The sequence below is a fragment of the Anoplolepis gracilipes genome, chromosome 10 (assembly GCF_047496725.1).
Source record: "Anoplolepis gracilipes chromosome 10, ASM4749672v1, whole genome shotgun sequence".
Taxonomy (NCBI): Eukaryota; Metazoa; Arthropoda; class Insecta; order Hymenoptera; family Formicidae; genus Anoplolepis; species Anoplolepis gracilipes.
The window spans coordinates 3,701,257-3,724,609 of NC_132979.1; the positions used below are offsets into that span (position 1 = coordinate 3,701,257).

General features: G+C 34.2%; 1 protein-coding gene across 4 annotated transcripts in view; it reads left to right on the top strand.

Annotated features, from left to right (window-relative positions):
- Positions 1-23,353, top strand: part of Lilli (AF4/FMR2 family member lilliputian) — a 202,348-nt gene that overhangs the window by 63,114 nt on the left and 115,881 nt on the right. The window contains exon 1 of one of the 4 annotated variants that reach the window (XM_072900455.1): positions 10,822-12,761. The exons of the other annotated variants lie outside the window; for them this stretch is intronic. The gene's annotated coding sequence lies outside the window, so the exon portion shown is untranslated. Of the gene's footprint in view, positions 1-10,821; positions 12,762-23,353 lie in introns of those variants that run through there. 4 annotated transcript variants of the gene reach the window in all.

A 23,353-nucleotide genomic window follows, 5' to 3' on the forward strand; every position in this document is an offset into this window, starting at 1 on the left:
ACGTTTTACACGATGTCGCACATATACGTTGTCTATACATATATTTAAATGTCAGCTAAAATATGTGAAAATCGAATACTTGAGGCTATTGTTTAAATTTCAAATTGACAGATATTAACGATAAGATACCGCTGAAGCTAAATTAATTATCTTCCATTTAAAATGAATCGACATTGTATTGAGAATGAACATACATATATGACTCGTGTGTAAACTTTGTCAGATGAGCTAATAAATAAACATTATTATCAATGAAAGCTGAAGATCAAGGACGACTAGGTATTCAGGAAGTATTAAAAGTGATATTTTGCGGAAATTGTAAATAAAACATGAAATCGATTCTTTCTCGTCACCGATATTGGCATATTTATTTATTATTTATTTCGTATACTGTTTGATAATATATCTACTTTTTAATCAATATATTTCAGGTTTTCTTACATTTTATGCGCACGATTCTATGATTCTATGATATTACTTATATACATTTACCTATTACGTATTAAAAATTTCTTACACACTCTTCTGGAAAAATTACATATCTTGGTGTTATAAATTTATATCCTGTCTCATATTTCTGCACTCTGTTTTAATCATTAAGAAAACACTGTTTATCATAATGATGGTAAAAAATTTATAAGATTTTGTATCTTTCCAGTCTCCGAAATATATACGCAATTTCTTATCAAGTTTATGCATCATCGTAATTGTAACGAAGATTATTCTTTAAAACTTAAAAACATTAAGATACGTTTATACCTCGATTATTCATAACAGGTATATATATATATATATATATTAATAATTCATCATTTATCGAAGAAATGCGTCGGTAATGCTGCAATCAATGTCGGTCTAAAAAAGCTCTGTCTTAAGATTCGATTCTAATTAGCTTGTTCCGCGCTCGCGAAAGAACACGTGATGCGGTGACGTGCGTCATGTAGGGCGGAGTACTTGTGTGTATACGTATGCGTGTGAATGCAACGAGTGCACTTAGCTGTAAAACATGCCTTGAGTTCGTTTTTCCGCGGGGTCGTGCTGGGCAATGTGAGAGCCGCCGAACACATGCGATACCGGGAGGCTGATAAAGCAACCACAACGCTATTATAAATATATAGTGTCGTTAACGTACGTACGTTGCGCCGATAACGCGATAACCTATAAATAGCTAACGCGCATGGGTGTTGACGGGGGAGGAAAGGGAAGCAGTCGGGGGTAGAAATCTTTTTTTTTTTTTTTTTTTTTTTTTTTGTCGGCAGCTGTGGATCTCATCTTTCCCTCGCCGCGTCTGTGTAAAAAAGAAGTTGCGTGCCGTGTTTTTACGTGCGATAATTCTTGACGGTTGCGGGTAAAACGAGACATTGTGTATATATGTGTGTATGTAATATACACACACATAACGCGTTCTTTTTCTCATAATGCGCGCGCATCTTTTTTACGATGCATCTCATGGTAGTGCGTATCATAACGATAAAATGTACCACAAACACCTACATAATTTTTTTCTTTATATTTGCCATAATTTATCTTGTCATATATCGACAGCTTGAAACTCGGGAAAAGAAAGAGCGTGCTGAAGTTGAACGAGAGTAATTTCGTTCTTTGTTCTGTTAATTGAAGAACTTCTAAGTCTAAATTGTGTGAAATCCTTCTTTACTTTTTAGTTGTGTGTGTGTGTGTGTGTGTGTGTGTGTGTGTGAGATTATGCTTATTATTATATATTATGAACTCCATAATATAATCTGAACATTTTAAAAATATTGATTTAAAACATTTGCAAGTAAGCTTAGTTTGTCGGAGGGAGACTTTTCGAAATTATTGTGATAAATATTAAGGGGATCCAAAAGCTGTTCTATATTATCGACCAAAATTTAATCCAACCTGACAATATATTTGTTTAATATAAAAGTTTTGCAATTTATACACACAAAATAAGATAGGTCTGCTAGGAATTGCATGAAGAAATATTTGTGAACTTTTAGAAATGACGTCTGAAACGTGAGTTTGTGTTTCAATCTCGCACACTCAAAGATGCACGAGAGTAATTTTTTACAGATTTTAAAAATCTTGTTTACTAGGCTTCTAAAGTCATTTCCAAAAGTTTACTAATATTCTGTTATGTTATTCCAAACGCGGACGTTATATCTCTTGCACGGACGTACCGTAGAACCTTTTATATTAAATAAATATTATTACGACGTAACTATCATTTTTTAATTTTTTTATCATTTTTATATGAAATTATTTGTTCCCGCGTGTTATTTTTACAAGTACTTTAATTGCGAAGAAGGATTTATCAATCCTTGTAGCCAAAAAAGAGATATTCAAAATTTGTAATTCATGTTCTGTCGGTAATTTTAGATATCCCCTTAAGGCTCATTAAAATTCTCCGAGATATACAGTACAAAAAAAAAAGATATAAAAGCATTACGTAGCTGACAAGTATATAAAAAGAATTTTGAGTTTTAATATTAACAATTGACTATCTTTATCTTACAATTAGTATTATTCTCTCTGGCAATTTAAAAAATAGGTCACAATAAAAAAGGAAACAATTCGCAAATTAAATTAAATCGAATAACTTGCAATGAATGTAAATACTGAAATGCGCACAGATATAATTATTCCCTGTGCTTCGTCAGGTTTTGTATGTTAAATTAACTCTTTCCGCGGAACGAGCTAAACCAGAGTCGGTGTGAAAAGGTTCGGTTTGTCCCTCGAGCGTAAACGAGATGGGGCTGTGTCTCGTGTATATTCAACGACGGCGACGATGCGCGGTGTAACCCTCGTCGTAATTTGTAAAATAAGAGGCCGCGCACAGTATCGCGACCTTCCAACTCGTTCGAGCTCGCCGTCGCGTCGTTGCCAACAAATTTGCCGGTTATATATTTGCAAATTATTATCGACCTGTCGCGCGCAACAAGGAAATAGCACACTATGAAGAATGCATATAAATGCACCGACACATTCGCTTTCCATGTGTACGAAATAAAACTTCAACGAAAGGTATTAAATTGATTGCGCTCGAGTTTCTGTCGCTCTCTCGCACACAATAAATATTGTAATATGTATATAACATGCAATGCAAAAATCTTTTTGCCGTTCAGAGATAAAGCAACAACTTCATTGACAATTCTTGTTGGGGGAAATATATTAAATATATTATGTTATTATTTAAAAAGAGACATATGTATTGTGAAAGACACTTAGTCGAAAGTGCAAAGTTCCGCGACCATAATTCATAATTGAACGACGGGATGAATCTCGCGCGACGCCAATTAAAGTCATCCACTTTTCAAGTCAACCCATAGTCGCGACGGTCGCTTTATCGAGCGGTATAAGCGTTCACACGACGAAATGTAACTCACTGCACACCCGGTTCGAGAAACCGTTCCGGTTAATGGAGGAGAAAGTCATTTTCGACTTTGATGCGTCCCGCGTTACGACACCGCTCCTCGTAGTTCAACTTGTGAAACTAATTTCGTTTATATTGCAAAGTTATGCCTTTTTGGCACACGGAAATGTTTCTCTTGAATGTTTAATAATAATAAATCAATTTTATTAACCGGGAAAATAATTCGTGCTTTCTATCATTGCAAGGTTACATATAATAATTTTTATTTTTTTCTAAACGATACCTTCATTAATAATTAATAATATTTTTTTTTTAATTTTGTTCTCCTCGCGATTAAAAACTCATAGAAAATTTTATAAGCAGTAATAATTGATTGAAATAAATAGATGCGTTTTATTTTCTAGACACTTTACATATCAGTATCATTCTTATATTTGTGTGAGTTTTTCTTTAGAAACAAGTCCTCCAATTTCTATTGAAATCTAAACATGCGCTACTTAAGACAAAATCATAGTAATTTGGCAATAATTATGGAGAGCATTGTACTAGTTTCTCTCAAGACTGTCAATTGAACTCGCAAAGAACTTTCTTCGGGATTCATCGAGATAATCCAGTGTAAAATCTGAACTCATCCAATCCCGTAGCGGCTCATAAAACTTGCTCGCGGTCTCGCGCCAACCTATTATATAGCAACACCTTGAGAAATATCGATATTTTACGGGACTTTAGCGTCGATGGGAAAGAGAAGTTTTATGTACGCGTAACCGATGGCCTCCTCGTGTAAGCTCTCGTTAACGTAATACAGACTGTGTATTTTGCCCTTTTTCACAAAGTAAGAACCGGGATATCAAAGATAACACCAGGAGAGAGTATGCGATGGAAGGGGAGCTGATCTTATCTGGGGCAATGGAACACAAGCGCATGCTGTGTCTACTTCTTACCGACACAAGCCGCATCCGAGCAACAAAAGTAATCGCCGCGATGCCCGCTTGCGTGCCACTTGATCGGAAAACTTATTAAAGTACATTTAGAGTTTTTCCCTCGCGATTCTTTCCCTCAATTTGTTATAACGCAGTCGCGTTAATTCTTTCTGAATTTTTAAACAATTGTCTAAATATAAAAGATATATTTATTAGAAGAATATTAAAATAATTTCATTCTTTGATTTTTTTTCAGATAGTGTAAAGTGCATTTAACTTATGTATGTGAGATTTTGAATATACATATCGAATCATTACTATTCAGTGAACAATTAAATAATAAAAACAAATGATATGTTTATTAAAATCTTTTTGAAAAACATCTGTTTATGGAATTATAAAAATAAATACAGTAACTTTACAACGTTCAATATGTAATTTTTCAATGCTGCATATTTCGTCTAAATTAATCTATAAATTACGTAATTTTATATACCGATTATCTCTGGCTATATATTTCTTTACGTAATCGCTTGCAATCAAGGCTCATAAATATTGTTATTATCATCGTTATCAAGCGTGCGTTGCCGTATCAAAATTTTCTCAGTATGGTCAATCTTGAATATCTACAATGTGTTTTGTCACATCAGTTGGCTGATTAAGCTCATGGCAAAAATATAAGGAGTTATAAACCGCAAGAGAAAATTATCATGCTAATGCGAGATAGGGAATAGGAGATTTGTCTCGTGCTGTGCGCAGATAAAAATAATCCACTGACTAAGATCTAGATTTCGGCGACTTTCTATTATTACTTCGAGTCTTACTCATCATCAGCGGCAGAAAGAAACCGTGCATGTTATTTGTGCGGAGATGATCTTCTATGCTTATGAATACGTGGTTCAAAGATGAACAAATCCTAAAAAGAGAATTTCCCTTACAAATTATATATTTTTCTTCGTTTATTTATGAAAGTTAGTCTGCTCGTAAAAACATTTAAAATCAAAGATCGAGTATTAGCTAATAATGGGTATTAAAAATAATATTTAGATAGTGTAGCTGAATCACACAATTTTAATCAGTACGAGAACGATTAAATGCAATTTTAATTTTCTCTGTAAATACGAAATGTATTTTCGCATTCAAAGTTACTTTGACTTAAAATTAGTAATTTAATTATAGAATAAAAAAAAAAGCTAAAAGGTTATAGCTTTTTACGCATATATACGAATATATTTTTGACTTCATTTAATAAAGATTAATGTCAATTAGAATCTTATTTTCAAGATTAGAGGAATTGGAAACATTATGAATTATCATGCGTAGTAATAAAACGTATATTGACAACAGATTAACACATATTAAATTAACATGAAATGATAAAAAATTCTAATACAGATAGTCGAAAACTCTGTACTGCAAAAGTTGACGAGTTAATGTTTTGATGGAAATATTTAGCGCGTTTCTGAAACTCGCGAAATTAATTGCCGTCGAAATTTTTTTCCGCGGTCAGAAACAGTTTTATTTCGGGCCCCATAATTATGGCAAGGAAGAGCCATCCTCGTTTTAGTTGATTTTCTCTACTCACAGTGTTGAATTTATTTAGCGGTCCTGCGTATTCCCGCAACTACCGAGAATATGGCGTAAATTATCCTTCCTGTTTCGCGCTGCTATTTGAATTTCCATAAAGTCGTGGTTATTCCACATTTATTAAAAAAGTACATTTTATATTTTCAAAAAGTTTTTGTATTTATTTGCTCGACTAATTACGACCCTGACTATTAAATTAACATAATTTTAGTGAGAGAAGAAGTAAAATGAAATATATAAAGAATCTTTTATTAAATATAAGAAATTTAAAAAGACAAATAATAATTTTAATTAAAAAGAATGATACAATATATTATCGATTTTTTATAAAACTAGATATATTTATGAAATATATATATACATATTGTGTCTATATGTATTTCTCATATTGTAATTCTAGAGTTAATTAAAAGTAATATCAAATAAAGGTCCATATCATTATAAAGTAATTTAAATCTAAAACAAATTTTTAATCAGAATTTTTTTATCATAGACACAAGAGTTTCTTTTCCACTTAATATTCTTTCAAAATGAGCATTTGATAAGCCTGGCGATTAAGTGTATCGAATTGTGAAATAGAATTGACGCAAGAGAGCTGACTGTAGATGAATTTTGAAAGTTAATTGTAATGCTGATAAGCTGGAATGTCGAGCGTGCTATAGCATTCTAAAAGAGCATGTTCTTAAGCAGGACACTCTGCATAAATTTTCATTGCGGTGCCATCGTCGCTAGCATTTAGTAGACTTCATCACGAGTTCGGCAAAATAATTGCCCTTGAAAAATGTTTAAGCGACTCGATAATTATCATGACAAGACGACGAATAAATCAGTGGCCTCCGATTAATTCACAGAAATGGGATTTTTACGATTTTTCTCTCTTTCTCTGCCGCGCCCTTTTCCTCATTCCGCACGAACGCAGATTTGCATTTTCTCGTAATCGCTATTCAATTCCGCGACACCGGTGCCCTCGGTATAACTTTACAAATTTTTGCATGGTTCGGCTACCGTGAATTTTTATTATCTGATTTTTTTGTCATGCCATCGCTATATTTCTTCTTGTAAGTAAAACTTTTAAATTAACTTTTTAATTAATAATAATTAATTAATGATATTATTAATAATTTATATTTAAAACTAATATTTGATTTTATTTAGATTAACATTTTTTACATGTCCGTCTTCTTAATACTTAATTATTACTCTTCTATGTACTTAATTATTGTTAAAAAAAATGACTAATAGATTTACCAAGGTGAACGCAAACTACTAAACTTGTATATATTTTAAGATATTATGACATGTCATTTTTATCTATAACAAACTGATGATTAATTATGAAGAATTAACTAAATCTGTAAATGCAAATTATTTTACGAAAACATCTATGCAGGAAGCGTTATTAAGTCGCAAAAATAATTATAGCGTGTATAATTTTGAAAAGCATGCGATCAATTTTGCTGTTGTACAACTTGTTATTTGTTATTTGTCATTAGAACTGCATGACCTGATAAAGAACTGTTATCAGGTGACACTGTTGTGCGCTTATCTGCGTAAAAAGAGAAAGGTTCTACTTTGTTTCTTTCTTGGCGACGTATAGGCGATAATTTAAAGCACAATCCTCTCTTTAATAGATAATAAACGCGATAAAGCAAACGAGGAGGACGAAAAGAACAGATACGATTCAATCTCTATTTTTTTTTGTATCTGGAAACCCTTTTGCTATCTATAAATTCTTTACGTTCTTACATTAAAGATTTAGAAACAAAGAATGTGAAAAGATAAAGAATGTCGTAGGTCGCATAAACACAAATGTGCGTGCTAAAATAGTAACTATAAATTTATACATTTTAAATTACAGACACATACACAATCGTAAATATCAAGAGAGTACAAAATATACATTTAAATACATATAAATAAATATATATAAATATACATTTTAAATTTATTCATTTTAAATACAAAAAAATTATTTTAACGCGCTATTTTATAACGACTCAAAAAATATATTAGTATTTCTCATTAATAATTATATAAGTTTATTAAATTAATATATTATTAACAGAAATATAAATAAAAATATGAATAATTTTATTTTATATAATTTATAATAAATTTTTTGCCTGTGTATGTGCATATATTTTTTTAACGTCCTATAAGTATAGTGTACATTAAATAATTGAATTTTATTTTTTAATCGCCTGTGCTGCAATTTTTTTGTAACGAAAAAATTTGAAAAATATTGTTCCATTATAGTATTTTATATCGAAAGGTTTTTGAAAAAAAAAAATTAACGCTGTTATTTATTATGTATTTATTATTTATGAACTCGTAATGACTCCTAATTTAATACAATGCAATAAAACAAAGGTATGTGTTGCTAGTAATTACTTAGTGCAGTCTATAGTTAAGATAAAACGTCCAAAGGAAGGTTAAGATGACACGGCGGCGCGGTCCAGGGGCATAATCGATTATTCGAGATAATAATGTAACAGTGAATGGCGGTCAAGGAAAAGTAAACGAAAGCCATCGAGAGAAAAGACAAACAAATCCTCTTATGTTAGATATTTTTCTTTCTCCTTTCTTTGTCCTGGTTTCTGTTTTCTTAAGAACGAAACATAAGCTGCGTTCCAGATTAGATCAAGAGAGGAAATACTTTCAAATGAATGTAAGATATCATCTAAATTATTTTTCTTAAATTATTATCGAAATGTCTCGATTAGAAAAAAAATTAATATTTTGAATAATAGTTAATATTTATATTAAAAACACCGCTGTAGATTATTAATAAAAAATAAAAGTAATGAGATATATAATGCATATTGAACAAAGGTAAACACGTCGGTCCTTTCTTTCCCTGGAATTCCTTCTTCCTCTTTCCATTCTTTTGCCCCTTTGACGGACAACAATGAAAGCGACGGTGTAGGTCAGGACACCAGCCAGTCACCGAAAGGACTTCGACGTTACGATTGTTAGCACGAGAGATCGGGTCGAATGGCGGAACCGCTGGGATTCCTCCGGCACGCCAATTTAGCAAAGTGATTGACAGACGACGGCTTGATGGCGTTTTGGCTTGAAGCTTGCCGGTAGCATCACCGGCGACGAGTTATTCTCCGACCGAATGATTGCCACTCGAACCACTCTGAAAACTGTCAGCAATGTTTCTTTTAATCGTTACATCGCGCGGGTGATGAAATGCCCGACAATCTTATTATTTAAAATAAAAAATTGTCACTTTACACAAAGGGAAAGAGATATATAAATTATGCTATTATCTACGCATGTGGATAAAATAAAAGCGCTTTTAGTATTGAACTAAAGTATTAAGAGCATCAAGATATTAAGGAAATAGATTAAGGAAAATCTTCTTACCGTACATTAGACGAACGAGAAATTAATGAACGAAATTTATAATTAAAGACTCGTCATAAATGAGATAATATTATCGTTTCGCACACACGTGATTCGAATCGGTCCAAAGATATATATGTAAATATATTTAAGTTTCCTACCGTTAATTGTAAGAAAGTATTTTTAGTCTTTATTTTTTATTTAGCTTTTGGATTTTGATTCAGGATATCTTTTAATTCGAATACAAATACATTTTAAATAGAACGAGAAATTAAATTAAATCGATCGAATGTGTTAGGTACAAATCTTGTGCATTTTTAAAATGATTTTTACGAATTTTAAAAGAAACGTATGAAAGAGATAACGAATTGTAAAACGCTGATTTACGTAACGCTATTTACGTAACCATTGATGACAATTACAAAGCAAATATATGTATATTCTTCATTTACTTTTTCGAAATAAATTATTTTAAGATTTTTGCTTTTATTCAGTCGTTTGTACACATTGAAGCTTTAATTAAATCGGAGCGCCATTTTTGGAGGGGCGCAGAGAGGAGGGAGAATACAGGTCGCTTTTTCTGATCCTCGTCGAGTACGTAGCGGTGATTATTTTCGCACTCGCTGCGCGCGAGGGCCGCGCGTGTATCGATCCGATGCATTATATGCAAGACGGTTTTCGCAGTCAACCGCTCGCCCAAACCGACAGACGCCGCTTCGTATCGGCCCTGTTTTCATGTAGAGCGCTTTGTCTGCGAATTAGTCGTGTATAAGTGGAGGCAGCGGCGGCGGCGGCAACGACGATGAAGGAGAGGGAGGGTAGAGGGGGGGGGGGTACGTTTCGAATTTCAAAGCGAGTTTAACGCAATATTATGCACTTCAAGTCGTGGAGGTTCGGAGACTTGCTGTTGCTGCTGCTGCTGTTGTTGCTGTATCGCAACTGGCAATTTTAAATCGAAGTTATTTGCGAACGAAATGTGCTTCTCTCCTCTCACGGGACGCTAAAGGATCTCGCTGAAAAGCTTTTCCGTTTGCGACCGCATAAATATGTATACGAATACTCTCCCATACACACACATGCACGTGCGCGCGCGCGTGCGTGCAACGTACATGGATTCGCACGAGATGTAAAATCAGCCGCGCGCGCAATTAGAGTTTCTCCTGAGAGAGGAACCGAATTAATTGGCGCCGGGCGATTTTTCGCGACGAGGTTGAATTATTTCTGCATTCGTGTTGCATTACGCTCGACATGTTAATTATCGTAATTACGGATCGCGCACGCGAAACGCGTGTGCATAATGCACGTGTCTTGTCGCTCGTGCAATATCCCAAAACAAATTGCTGCCGCGCTTATTACTCATAAACGACGATTAATCGTTACAGCTAAAACAGTGAGCACTATCTGCTTTTAATTATTTTACACGCCAGCGTAAATTGGCTCTGTCGTGCAGGTGATGACGCAATCATTAGTAACGGAACTTTTTCTATTGCGGTGCCAAAAAAAAAAAAAAAAAAATAAATAAATAAATAAAATAAAATAAAGTTGCGATTTACATAAATTTTTGCTTGACGCAAAAGTTTGATATAAAATTATTTTAATTCATATATTTAATTAAAAAAAAAAAAAAAAAAAAAAATTAAATATAATATATATATTTATATATTCCTTATTTTTCATTATGTATTATTTCCATCCATTATTGTTTTGCATCCATTATTTTTATCATCTCTTTGCATTATCACACTTTCGACCACATAATCCCCGAGTAGCTCGTTAAACACTAAACTCGTTTTCCTTCATCTCTACTTGGCGCGAACGACGACAGCTTCTGTTTGTCCGCCTGCTCCCTCATCCCCTTCCCCCTCTCCCAGGTTTCTCGACTTATATACATTACACGAGCATCCAGCACGAGCCACTACCACTAGCGGTTCGCGAGACTGTCACGATAGTCCACTACCATTATATCGGACGGCATTACGCTTGGCGGTTTTCGCGCCGCGCCGTGTCGCGCGGCGAGCTCGGACAAGGTGGAGGAATAGCGGCGTAGGAATAGAGAAGAGAGGAGCGGCGGAGGTGGTGCAGATGCAGAGGAGTAGGACGTGGAGTAGGTTGCGCGTGCGGCCATTTTGATAATCTCCCACTCCTCCGTCTCGCTCCCTTCTCCCTACATCTCTCTCTCTCTCTCACTCTCTTTCTCTCTTTCTCTGTTTCCCTTCTACCTTCCTCTCGTCCTACATCTCGCTCCTCCTCCCTTCCGCCGTTTCTCTCATTTCAATCTTCCCGTCCGCTCTCCTTCTCTCTCTCTCTCTTTTCTTCGCGTTCTCGGTGCACGCATGCATATGAAAATTCGTCGGACGCATACCGACACGTGCGCGCACACGCGCATCTTTTTCTCGTCTTCTCGCGGCATGCACGAGCTTTCGTGATTTCTTCGACCTCTCCCTCTCTCCTTTTCACTCGAGAGAAAAAGAGACAGCGAGTAATAGTACTAGTGTAGAGTAGTAATAGTAGTAGTAGTAGTGTAGTAGAATAGTAGTAGTAGTAGTAGTAGTAGTAGTAGTAGTAGTAGTAGTAGTAGTAGTTGGCCGTTCCCGTGACGGCAGTCGCTAGTGTCGCGGATTTCCCCTTCTCTTCCTCCCCCCTCTCCCCCCATGTCTCTCTCGCTTCCTTTTCTCTTTCCCACTCTTCCTCGTTCGTTCTCCCTCCCTCTCCGCGCGCGCTCTCTCGTTGAGCCCGACACGCGTACGCTCGTCTCGCGTACCGATACATACGGCACCCACACACCGGCGCGCGCGCATACGTACGTGTGCATCTCGCTCTCGGCGTGCGCGTCTATCTCGCTCCCGCGTCCCGCGCCCTCTCCCCGTCTCGACCGGAAGGTGCCAGTTTCTCGTCGACCATCGTCTGGCGCGCAACGATCGTTTCGCGCTACGTCTTCTCGGTGTCGTTGTTGCGTCACGTAGCCCTGCGTCTCATCTCGATACGATTGTCGCTTGATTTTCAATCGACGCGAGTGTTATTTACCTACGTGAGTGCGTGTATACGCCGAGAGAGGGAGAGAGAAAGAGAGAGAGAGAGAGAGATAATCACGCGTTGTCTCGCACGTCAACACAGTGCTGCTGCTGGTGCTGCTGGTGCCGTCAAAGGCTACCGGCTCTACTTTCCCGGTGGTCGTTTCTCCGCGCTACGTCATCATTGATAATATCCTCTATACAAGTGCGACGTAGTGTTACTGCGAGATAGTGTTTCTCTCTTGCGTTACGAAAGAGAAAGAGTTCCCTCGATCTTTTCCGTGTGCGACAAGTAGCAACGGAGCACGGAGCGCGCGCTTCTTGGATTAGCCGCTCCCCTCGTGTGTTGCTTACTTCGCGACGCTAACTCGTACGGGGACTCGGCGAGAGAATGAGAGTGCCTTCGCCGTTACCGTTGTTGACGAGTGCCTCGTGTGATTACCTTGGTGATCGTAGTGATAATCTACCGTCGAGATCGCTTTCAGTCAGCCCGACGACGACAGCAAGCGTCATCGTTCGCTTCTCCTGAACCGCACGGTGAGGTTTCCCCCCCCTCTCCCTCTCTCTCTCTCTCTCTCTCTCTCTCCTGCCATCTCTTTCTCTTCTTTTCTCGCACGAGTGAACGGAATTGGCTAGCTTGCGGCGGTTTTATTGCGAAATGGCGCGTAATCAGCCAACATCGCGCGTAATTCTATCGGTACGTCGCGCGCTTAAGCGTCGTTTAAGCGCGAAATAATTCTTGTTGTCCGACAAAAATTGCTTTGAATGACAGACAGTTTGTCAATAATTCGTCGGTGGATTTATGACGTATGATCACTCAAAGTTGAATGGCGCAGCAAAAAATATTATTGAATTTTTGCTTTACATAAATTTCCATTTTTATGCGATATCTCGTGAAGATTATGTCGTAATGTTGAATTTTTTTATGAAAGACTGCGCAACTATGTATATATATATATATATATATATATATATATATATATATATATATATATTTTGTCTAGTCAAAATATTAACTTGCAAAAAGATTTAATGTGTGATAAAAACTTTATAATAATTTATATCAATTTAATATGTTAATAATTATTTCGAAATAAATTAATAATTTTAATTATAATTATTTAAGATTATTTAATAATAAAACTAAGAAGATTAAGAAAAAGTTTGAATTATTTCAATTAGAAATTGATGTATGATCGCTGAAGGAAAGTGCGCGTTAGCTCGACGAGATGCATCGTTTACTTGTTGGAAAATATCGAATATCCAATTAAATATATTAACTATTTTATAATTAATATTACCACATCAAAGTATGAAACATTTCCAACGCGTTAATTCATTATTTTACAATATACAGATTAAAATCACTCACATCATCCATAAATATTAATTATCTCGTTATACGTTTCGAAGGAATCATCCGTCGAATATTGTCTCGCGATGATCGATTCGACTCGGAAAAGTCAGGGTCATGTATCGCGAGTCGATTGTGCTTTCAATTCCAGCATCTGATGAGACTGAAATTATTGGATAGTCACATGTGCAAGTTTATCGCGATGTGTAACGAAACGTACTTTGCACCTGGCCGGCGATTTTTTATTATTTACATATATTATTTTTCTCGCGACGGGAAAACCGTTGAATGATAAACACGTGAGAAAAGTCTACGACGACGATGTCGCTCGTAATTATTATCGCAATTTTCTTCATACACACTTGAGCGTATTGCGCAAGTGTTTTTCGCGATCATCGGCTATTTTATAAGCGAGTATACGTCTTAAGGTCTGCTTGCACTGCACTATTTTCAGAACGACGTGTTTACGACGTTACGATATCAGATCTGTCTTTTCATGCATGCTGCAAAGTGTGTGCTATTACAAAGTGCAGTCTCAACTCGTATTTGTAATCGATGTTTTTTTAATTTTGGAAAGGTCATTCTCTATATAATTTCATAATAGGCTTCGCTTTATTAAACGTTTTAAACTCTTTATCGCGCATTTGTAAGATTTATTTTTATCGCATTTATTATGTATGTACGCGAAATGTAATTGCTGACAGCGTTCAGTTCGAGTATTCCTATAACGTAAATATACTTTTATTGTTAACTCGTCGCTTAATTTACGCGATGAAAACAAAATTTCCGAAATATAATGCGCTGGAAACAATGAGCTCGCGTAATTCATTTCATGGTGTTAACATTGTCAAAGCTTCGCTTTTATGAATCGTATTTGTTCAGCGTTTCTGGCGGGAAATTCGTAGGGCGAAGAAAGCAATTTTCTTGCCAGCATTATCGTCACCGGACGATAACACTTTGTCGCCGTCGAGCAGCTGAAACTCCGACGCGACGAGAACGCGCTCGCATTTTAATGTTCATTGTTTATAAATGGCTTATAAATCTCTGGTTGAGATGTCACACTTGGGTTCTTTCTTCTCTTAAAGATATAAACCCTTGAAATCAACTTTTAAGTAATGATAATTTTTAAATTTACAACTATGCCAAGGTTCTCGACATATTAAAAAAAAAAAAAAAAAAAAAAAAAAAAAAAAAAAAAAGCTGTCGAAAAATCTGTTATAAAGATATACTTGTCAGTATCACAAGTTTTCATTCAGAGTCTATTCAAAAGTCCATCCTTTGTTAAAAGATATATTATGTTTAAACGACTGTTTTATTTTTTTATGACTCTGCAGGACAAAGTTAAGCTACAAGTGTAAATCTTGTATCTTGTCGAAAGTGCGTGCGCGCGGGCTTGAATATATTGGATATTATGAAATTCAAAACTAATTAAGTGTTGGTCAATCTTTAAAAGACGTCATAGAGTTTAATTATCAGCTACATTTGTCACCATTTCAAAATTCTGAAATACGAATATGAATAACTGCTTTTTTAATAACTTTGAAATACGAATATGAATAACTGCTTTTTAAATAATTTTACAAAAGTGAATAAAATATACATTGTGAAAAATATGATTTTATTTATTCATATTTTTCTCATTTTTAACTTTATTCTTATGTATTTACATATGTAAAATATGAAAACGAATTGTGTGTAATTAGATGCACAAATGTTGATAATGTTAAATTTATAACGCTAGTACTCAACTACGAAGATGCACAGTTTATTAGTTACAAATAAGATTAAAAGCTATACAAGTTAAATGTCGCGTCGTGTTCCACAAAATTGCACCTTTTTAAGGAACACAGAGATGTTAGAAGCCGCATTGTGTCCTATCGCGTTGCAAGAAGCAGGAAAAACATCGCAGGTCATTCCAAGCGACGTTTTACGGCCGATCCATCTCTGTCCATAAAATAAATCTCGTTATTTTACGAACCGGCCGCGTGTCCTGGATTTTCTCTCCCGAGACTTTATCGTTGTCCAAGGACGATGAATCTTTCCTGTTTCGGCAGCGTTTTTCTTGGAACAGCAGGTGGGGGAGTGCGTTCTTCAGTGACGGAAAAGCGATTTTAAAAGCCCACAAAATATAAAAGATTAAAATAAAATATGAAGAATACATGTATTTCTCAACTTTTCATTGATGCGTTTTTATCGGTCTTTAGCCATAGAATATCAACGTTGCGTTAGATTTTTTTATTATTAAAATTCTTTTTAATTTTTCTGAAGAGTTGCAGTTAACATAAAATTTGTGATATATACCTACTTATCACATTGTGTGTTCTATATATGTAATTATTTGTTACTTTTAATATATTCACTTTGTATATTTTAATATATTTTATTGTAGATTGCATTATGAAATTTACTTGTTATTCTTGATATCCAACATCTTTTTATCATCATATTGGATATCATCCTTATATCATATATTATATTATCCTGTTGTATATGAGATTGCTTTTAAATGGAGAAATATTTAGTCAGCAAAATTCTACGATTTATCGTCTTGAAATTTTATCTCAATTTGTTATCCTGTTTTATCCTGTTTGTTATCTTGCTTCTTTTAATGCTTTCGTTCTTTTTCACTTGGAATTTCTAGTCATATTATACAATATACATGATATTTCGTCTAACTAGAACACTTGGAGTATCTTTGTTTCCTTTGATGATACGAACAAAAATCAAAGACAAAAATTGTTCGATTCAAAGAGAATAATATCCTGATAAGCGAAAATCTTTTTTTAATCTCACCTTTTACGAGATTTTATTGACATTTAAAAGAAAGCAGGGATATTTTAATTAGAGGGAACACTTTGTATATATGTATACGCAATAAAATCTCATTATCTATCTTTTTATTTCTCATTAATAATTTCTGTAGAAATACTTAGCTTTTACACATACACGCACACATTTTACTTTTCTTTTTCGAAATGTTACACTTTTAGACACGCCGATAGTCGCTAATTAATTATGCCTGACTGAACGGTGACATTGCTGACGTCTATCAACGTCACTATCAACGTCATTTTTCGAGACAGAAAATATTTGTAATCTCCATTATTAATGTCTGAAAAAGAACATAAATAATGCTAAAGTTATCAACAAAAACTGAATTATTTGTAAATTCATTTTTTTATGTGTGTGTTACATTAAGATTATAATTTTTTTAATATAAATTAATATTTAATTCCGATTAGAAGAATTATTTTATATCTGACATACACACACTCTTTTTTTCTCTCTTATGACTTTCATGATTGTTTTTATCGTTGAAAAAAATTTTTTACCGATAGAAGGATATAAAAATGTGATAAAATGTAACTCATTTTGTATTTGATAGAAACAAACTGAAATGATAATGATTGAAATGATAATAAATACTTTTTGTCATGTGCGCGATTTATTTTCTCGCTCGCTGTCACGTGTCGTCGCACTAACTTGGCGTTACATAAGCGAGAAAACAAGAAGGAAGAAGATGATTAAAGAGAGAGAAAAAGATCCAATATTAACATCGAGGAATTGCAGTGGCCTTTTAAAAATGGTCTCGTAAGATGCGTCAACTTGTGTCGAAAACACTGGGGTCAAAGTGTCGCGATTGCGTATGCCTTACATGTATAGTATAATATATGCACTTCATTTATAGATACACGGAGATTGAAGCCAACAACGAGATGCATTTATCTTTTAATTAATTTAATACATCAGAAGCAAGATGAAAGCAGTATTTGTTATACTTTTTTCTTTTTGAAATAAAGTTAAAATTAAAATTAGTTAATTAAAAAAAATTATAAAGTAGATCTATAAAAATTCGTAAATGTAAAATGAGTTATATTTTTTAATTGTATTTTCCATTAATTATACATGTATAAATTTTAACACATAATTATATGTACAAAGAAACTTATAATTTAGTTTTGAATTTATTTTTAAATAATTTACTTAATTGATTAATAAATTGATGAACAATAATTAGGAAGTGTATCAATTGAGACGCTTTCCAACATTACAGTTAATTCCATCATTTAAGAATATTTATGATACGTCAATGATTTATGAGTGCGGATCTTGGGCCTTCCGAAGGGATATGCAGGGAAATAAGGCAAGATATTTTAGTATACTCGATGGAAAAGGAGGCGCAACGATGGGGCAATAAATTTTATTGACATTACGGAGGCACGTGGTGTTTTGTCTCGCTGAAAATTCCGAAGCCACGCGAAGAAAGTCTCCGTGCGTTTATGGTGACTATTAAAAGAGTTTGAAATAGTGGGAAAAATCCTACCGTCGTAAAAAAGTAACCTGAAGAATGCCGTTATTGCCGGACGATGAGAGACACGCTGATAGCTTCTGTGAAACGCCGAGAGGCATTGTCGAAGCGATCTCCTTGTGTGCGCATAAAGTATTGCCGCCGGGCTTGCGACTTCATAAAATTACAACTTCTTAGTTTAAAGCTAATATGAATCGAGTTTGTTTCTATACGGCTTACGAAAGTATACTCTGTTATTTCATCCGGTGAATTTAACCTATAAAGAGTATGAAACGTAAAGTAACATCGGTTGTGATATATCCAACGGGATAAGGATACTGATAACTCTGATAATTTGCGGTCGTTAGTTATAGTAATGGAACTGAATGAATTTTAAGTACGCGCGATAAAGTGTTTCTGATATGCATATATATTGTTGATGATATATTTATTATTATTATTATTATTAACCGCTATTTATATTCAGCGTGAAGAATTTAATTTTCTATCACAAATTACATTATCTCCTCGTTAATAGTTGAAAGATATTAGTTTTTATATTTTATTGATAATGCAAGCATTGTGAGATTTAAATTCATTGTTCAAAGGTTTTAGTCAATGTTTGTAAGTTTTTCTGTAATTTTTCCTTGCACTTTTTTTTACAATTTTCTTCTACAGTTTTTTCTTATAAATTTTTCTAGAGGAACAATACCATTAAAATTTTACTTTGGCGAAGTAGTCGTTATACAGTTTCGAATTAATGCTTTATTTGACTAATACCAGTTAATTCTTGCAATCACAGAATTACAATTTATCTTAAAGTAATATTATACTTAAGTAATCGATTTAATTTCACGTTGATACTTCCAAAACTTTTAATATATACAAAAGTAATATATGTACGAAAGTATAAGAAAGATTTTGTACATTTTATTATATGTTTTCTTGTACAAAAGTATTTTTAACTTGTTCTTTTTCTCAAATATATTTTCTGTTTCTCGCAAACAATAAGTATTTTTACACGTATCTCATATTCATGAATTCAACTCGCCATTTATGTGCCGTCACTGGATACGTTATGTAATCGATTATGCTCACAATGAATAAGTCGTAACTGGACGTACAGATTTTAATTTTTACCAAGGTGATATGAAGTTAAACGCATTCGGAGCTCTGGCATTGCTGCATAGGTGCGTTCAATGCCAACGTGGTAGAGAAAAATATATCCGCGCTAGAAAAAGAAATCATAATCCGTTACATCGAAAGAACTGCTTTATTTTTCTCTATTTGTTAGTAAATTCTGAAAATGAAATTTCAACATCGTCATTGAACATCACAAACAAGGTCTGATCACTTCACGATAACAATTTCTCGATTTTGATACAAAATTGTGTACATTTATTAATATAATTGTCATTAATTTATTGATAATTAGAATTAATAAATAATAAATAATCATATTTTACAATTGTTATTAATTAAAAGTTAGTAAATTTAATAATATATTGTTTTTGATTGTATCATGATGTATTATTTATTATTTGTAATTTTAATTTAATTTGATTAATTAAATTCTAAGTAGACTCGAAAAGATGAAGGATTCTTGAATATTGTTTATTTCTTAAATTCTTTGAACGATTTATTCGCGATAAATTTCAGAGACAACAATCTAATAGCTTTTTATGCCATATATTCTAATTTATTCTGACATGTATTTTGCTTGTATGTATATATTTCACTTTGTTAAATGTTTTTTGTATTACGCGACACGTAAAATTATAAATTGAATTATATTCCGATAAAATCATTGAGCAATGTATACATGAATATGCTAAATGCAACATATTAATAAATTGAATCACGCATTAAAGAGAAAAAAAAACAAAGTGATGCTTTTATTATCGTTGAAATCGAATGTAAAATGTAAGTGCACATGGGAAAAATGTATTAATATCATCGACGTGAATTTATTTATGAATTGCGGGAACGTTTTGTGGAAACGGATTACTTCCGCGAACTATTCCGCGATCTCCAGGTTAAACGAGTGCAATTGGTCTCTCACGAAAATATTCAAATGAGCAACGCGCCAGACGTATTCCCAGAAGGTGGTATTCCCGGAATGATCTCGAGGTCGCGTTTTTAATTTCGCGTGATAGCGCCGGAGTGTCGACAAGTGGCAACGACAGTGGTTTAAATCGCTTTAATAAGAGTACATTTAAGGAGATTAGCGACGCGAACGGCGAACGCTACTCTCTGCTTTCGAAGGTCACGAAACCGGCGTCTTATTGCCGTCGTGCGAGAAACGATGTCAGTGTGTCAGTGTCAATGGAGCCGAGTCATCGAGTCCGCCGTGTCGATTGTGATTCAACGGGGGAAGATGATTTCGCTAATCCACACTGTAATATTGATTCCTATCCGTAACGGTGTCAACAAGCGAGAAAGAGAAAGAGAGAGAGAGAGAGAGAGAGAGAACACGTAGATAATGTAACTCATGCGTAATATCTACATTATTAGAGGAGATTGAATTAATTTCCGATGCTTGTGTGACATGTTATTCCATTGTTGTTTTTAGACGGTTAGCTCGTGGTTTATTTCGTATAATTTTAGGTTTCTGCAATGACCTCAATAATTTTACATATACATATTTACATATGATAAAAATCAGTTAAGGATAACATATATATTATTCAATGAATAAATGAAAAGTTTAAGTAAAATATTTTTTTTTTTTCCTTCAACTTTTTATTTAAAATAAACTTCAAAAAAATACCCGAGAAATGATGTCAGTATTTAACGTGACTTTGATTTATAGTAAATACTTAATTTTTTTCTGAGAACTTAAATGCCCTAATTTAAATATATAAAGAGACTAAACAAAATAGCGAAAATATTTTTGCCTCTTCTGAATAGTAAAAAATCCCAGTTTTAGAGACAGAAATATTATTTCGATATTCTGCATCGATTCGAAATATGAAACTCCACAAATAAGAATGATGAATTTTAGGAGCTGAAATCTTGAAATAACGAATACATATACATCTACTAGTCAACTTCTTAATATACTTATTTCAGTTTTGAATCTAAATTCGTTGTTAGATAAACACGATACTAAATATAGTGGAAATAACAGCTATTATCTCATTTTTACAAATCGCTATTCGAACGCTATCTTTGGTCAGGCGATTACATTTTTAGTTTTGCATATAAAAACATTATTTATGATAAATTATAACAAGATATTCCCGGAGATCGCGATGATCGTGGAAAGGAAATTGGAGCACATCGGTAAATATACGCGCGAGTGAGAGAGAAAGAAAGAAAGAGAGAGAGAGAGAGAGAAGAGGCTATCGAATCGTCGGGAATTCGTGAACGTGCAATTCGCCGTTTAGCCTTCGCACCGAGCTTAAAATAACCGCGACAACTCACTCGCTTCTCTTTCTTTCTCTCTCTCTTTCGTGTCTCGCTCGTCACCGTTCTTCTCTGCTTTCTCAGCATATGTTGTCGTCGTTCCTCGCCGCTGCTTTGCCACAATTTCCGATAATTTCCTACGTCGAGTTTCTTTCATGGAACCGTAACTTTATTTCGCGTTTGTTTTATGATTCTTGTCGATGATTAAAATTCTTAAAGTCTAACATTTGCATAAGAAGATTTTACTTCCGAGTAGATAGAATTTGATACACTTGAATATCCCAATATATTTACTTAAAATGATATTATTATAAAAATGATACAATTTTCGGCAAGTGAAAGTTGAATATAAAAAAAATTTAAGATAGATAAAGTTTGTAAAAGATTTGATATTTCATTGTAATTCGCTATTTTAACTGGGAGCGTTTCCTGACGCGTGACAGCCACGGTCTAAAATGGACGTCGTCAGTCCTAGTTCGTGTTAACTGGAACGCTTCTCATGCCTCTCTTTAGCGCTCGCTGAGTGGTTAACGAAGCCCGCCGTGTCGAATTTGCGACACATACGACCACGTGTGCGTGTGCGTGCGTATATATAAGTGTACTGTGCGGTCTCACGCGTGCTCGCTCGCACGGGTGAGCGGCTCTTTAAAGCATGGTACAAGAGGCCAATATTATGCGAGAGAAACGGATGACTCTTTATTAGTTTGTTGAAGTTTATCGTCTGTCTTCGGAGATGCTTCGAATAACAAGTTGTGTCGTGAATTTATGCTCGAGCTTTATAGCAATTTCGTGGACACAAGAAATCGTAATGGTATATAAAGATGCTCTTGGACGAGAATTTAAAATTATTGTAATAAAGATATAATTTTTTCTTTTATTTCAAAAACAGTTTTTCAAATATAATAGAGACCAACGCAAGAAGTGATCATATATGTTGTAACATAAACAGTTTGTTTGTCCACATAATTGGCACAGAATGTTGTCTGTTGTCTCAAGTCTTACGATAAATCAAACAATTCACAGATAAATGCTCGCTTGATTTCTCTAAGTTACAGGAAGAAATTTATGATTATTATTATTTAATTCATGACTAAAACTTTTATTTACTTATCGTGGAATTCATCAACATAGAGATATATTATGCGATAAATTTATCTCTTATGAATTCGTTCTTTATTCGTTACAGCATCATTTTTTACGTGTATTGTATTGCGATCAAGTTGCTATAACGGGCGAATAAAATCGACTACTTCCTTTCACATCGTCTTCTCCCTCTCCTGATCGCTATAGGGAAAATGATCGCGCATTAAATCGTAGTATTATTTGACATTCGTACGTCACGCTGACGTCGACGCGTGCGACCGAATCGAAGCCGTTCCTTCGCGAAAGCGTCATACATTTCATTATACGTTGTGTTGTAACTGGCTCTCCTTATCGCTAGTTCCATTTTCATTCTGTATACCACATGCAAACAAGATTGTTTTCATCGTTATTAACCCTACTGTACGCGGTAACGGTATTGTGTATTATATTTTGAACATTACTCCTCGACATTTTTATTTCTTTTGCTAATATGGCTTTTTTGTACAGTTGTGTGTGTGTGTGTATATATATATATATATATATATATATATATATATATATATATATATATATCGCTTGTGTGTATATATATATATTGCATTTAAAACATTTATTTACAGCTTTTATGCTGAATTCGATTATTTTATGTGATATATAGTGTTATAAGTACAATCAAAATATATAAGTAAAATTATATATATTTTTAATTTCATTTTCATTACATATTTTCCGGTCATCTTTTGTAATTGAATTATTTCGTTTGCTCTAAATTATCGTGACAAAGTTACGTCGATAGGGTTGTAAAGGTCCACGAGCTCGTTCGACATTTACAAAGTAGCGAACCGAGCGGAAAGAGTCGAGCAACGCGCTTGATGGCCCTCGTAAAACATAGCCGCAGTGTTTTATTGGCCGACCGAGAAGACGATCCCTTCGTAGTGGGTGGAGTCAATAATGCAATAATCCTTTATCGCGCAATTGAAAAGAAGAGGGTAAGGA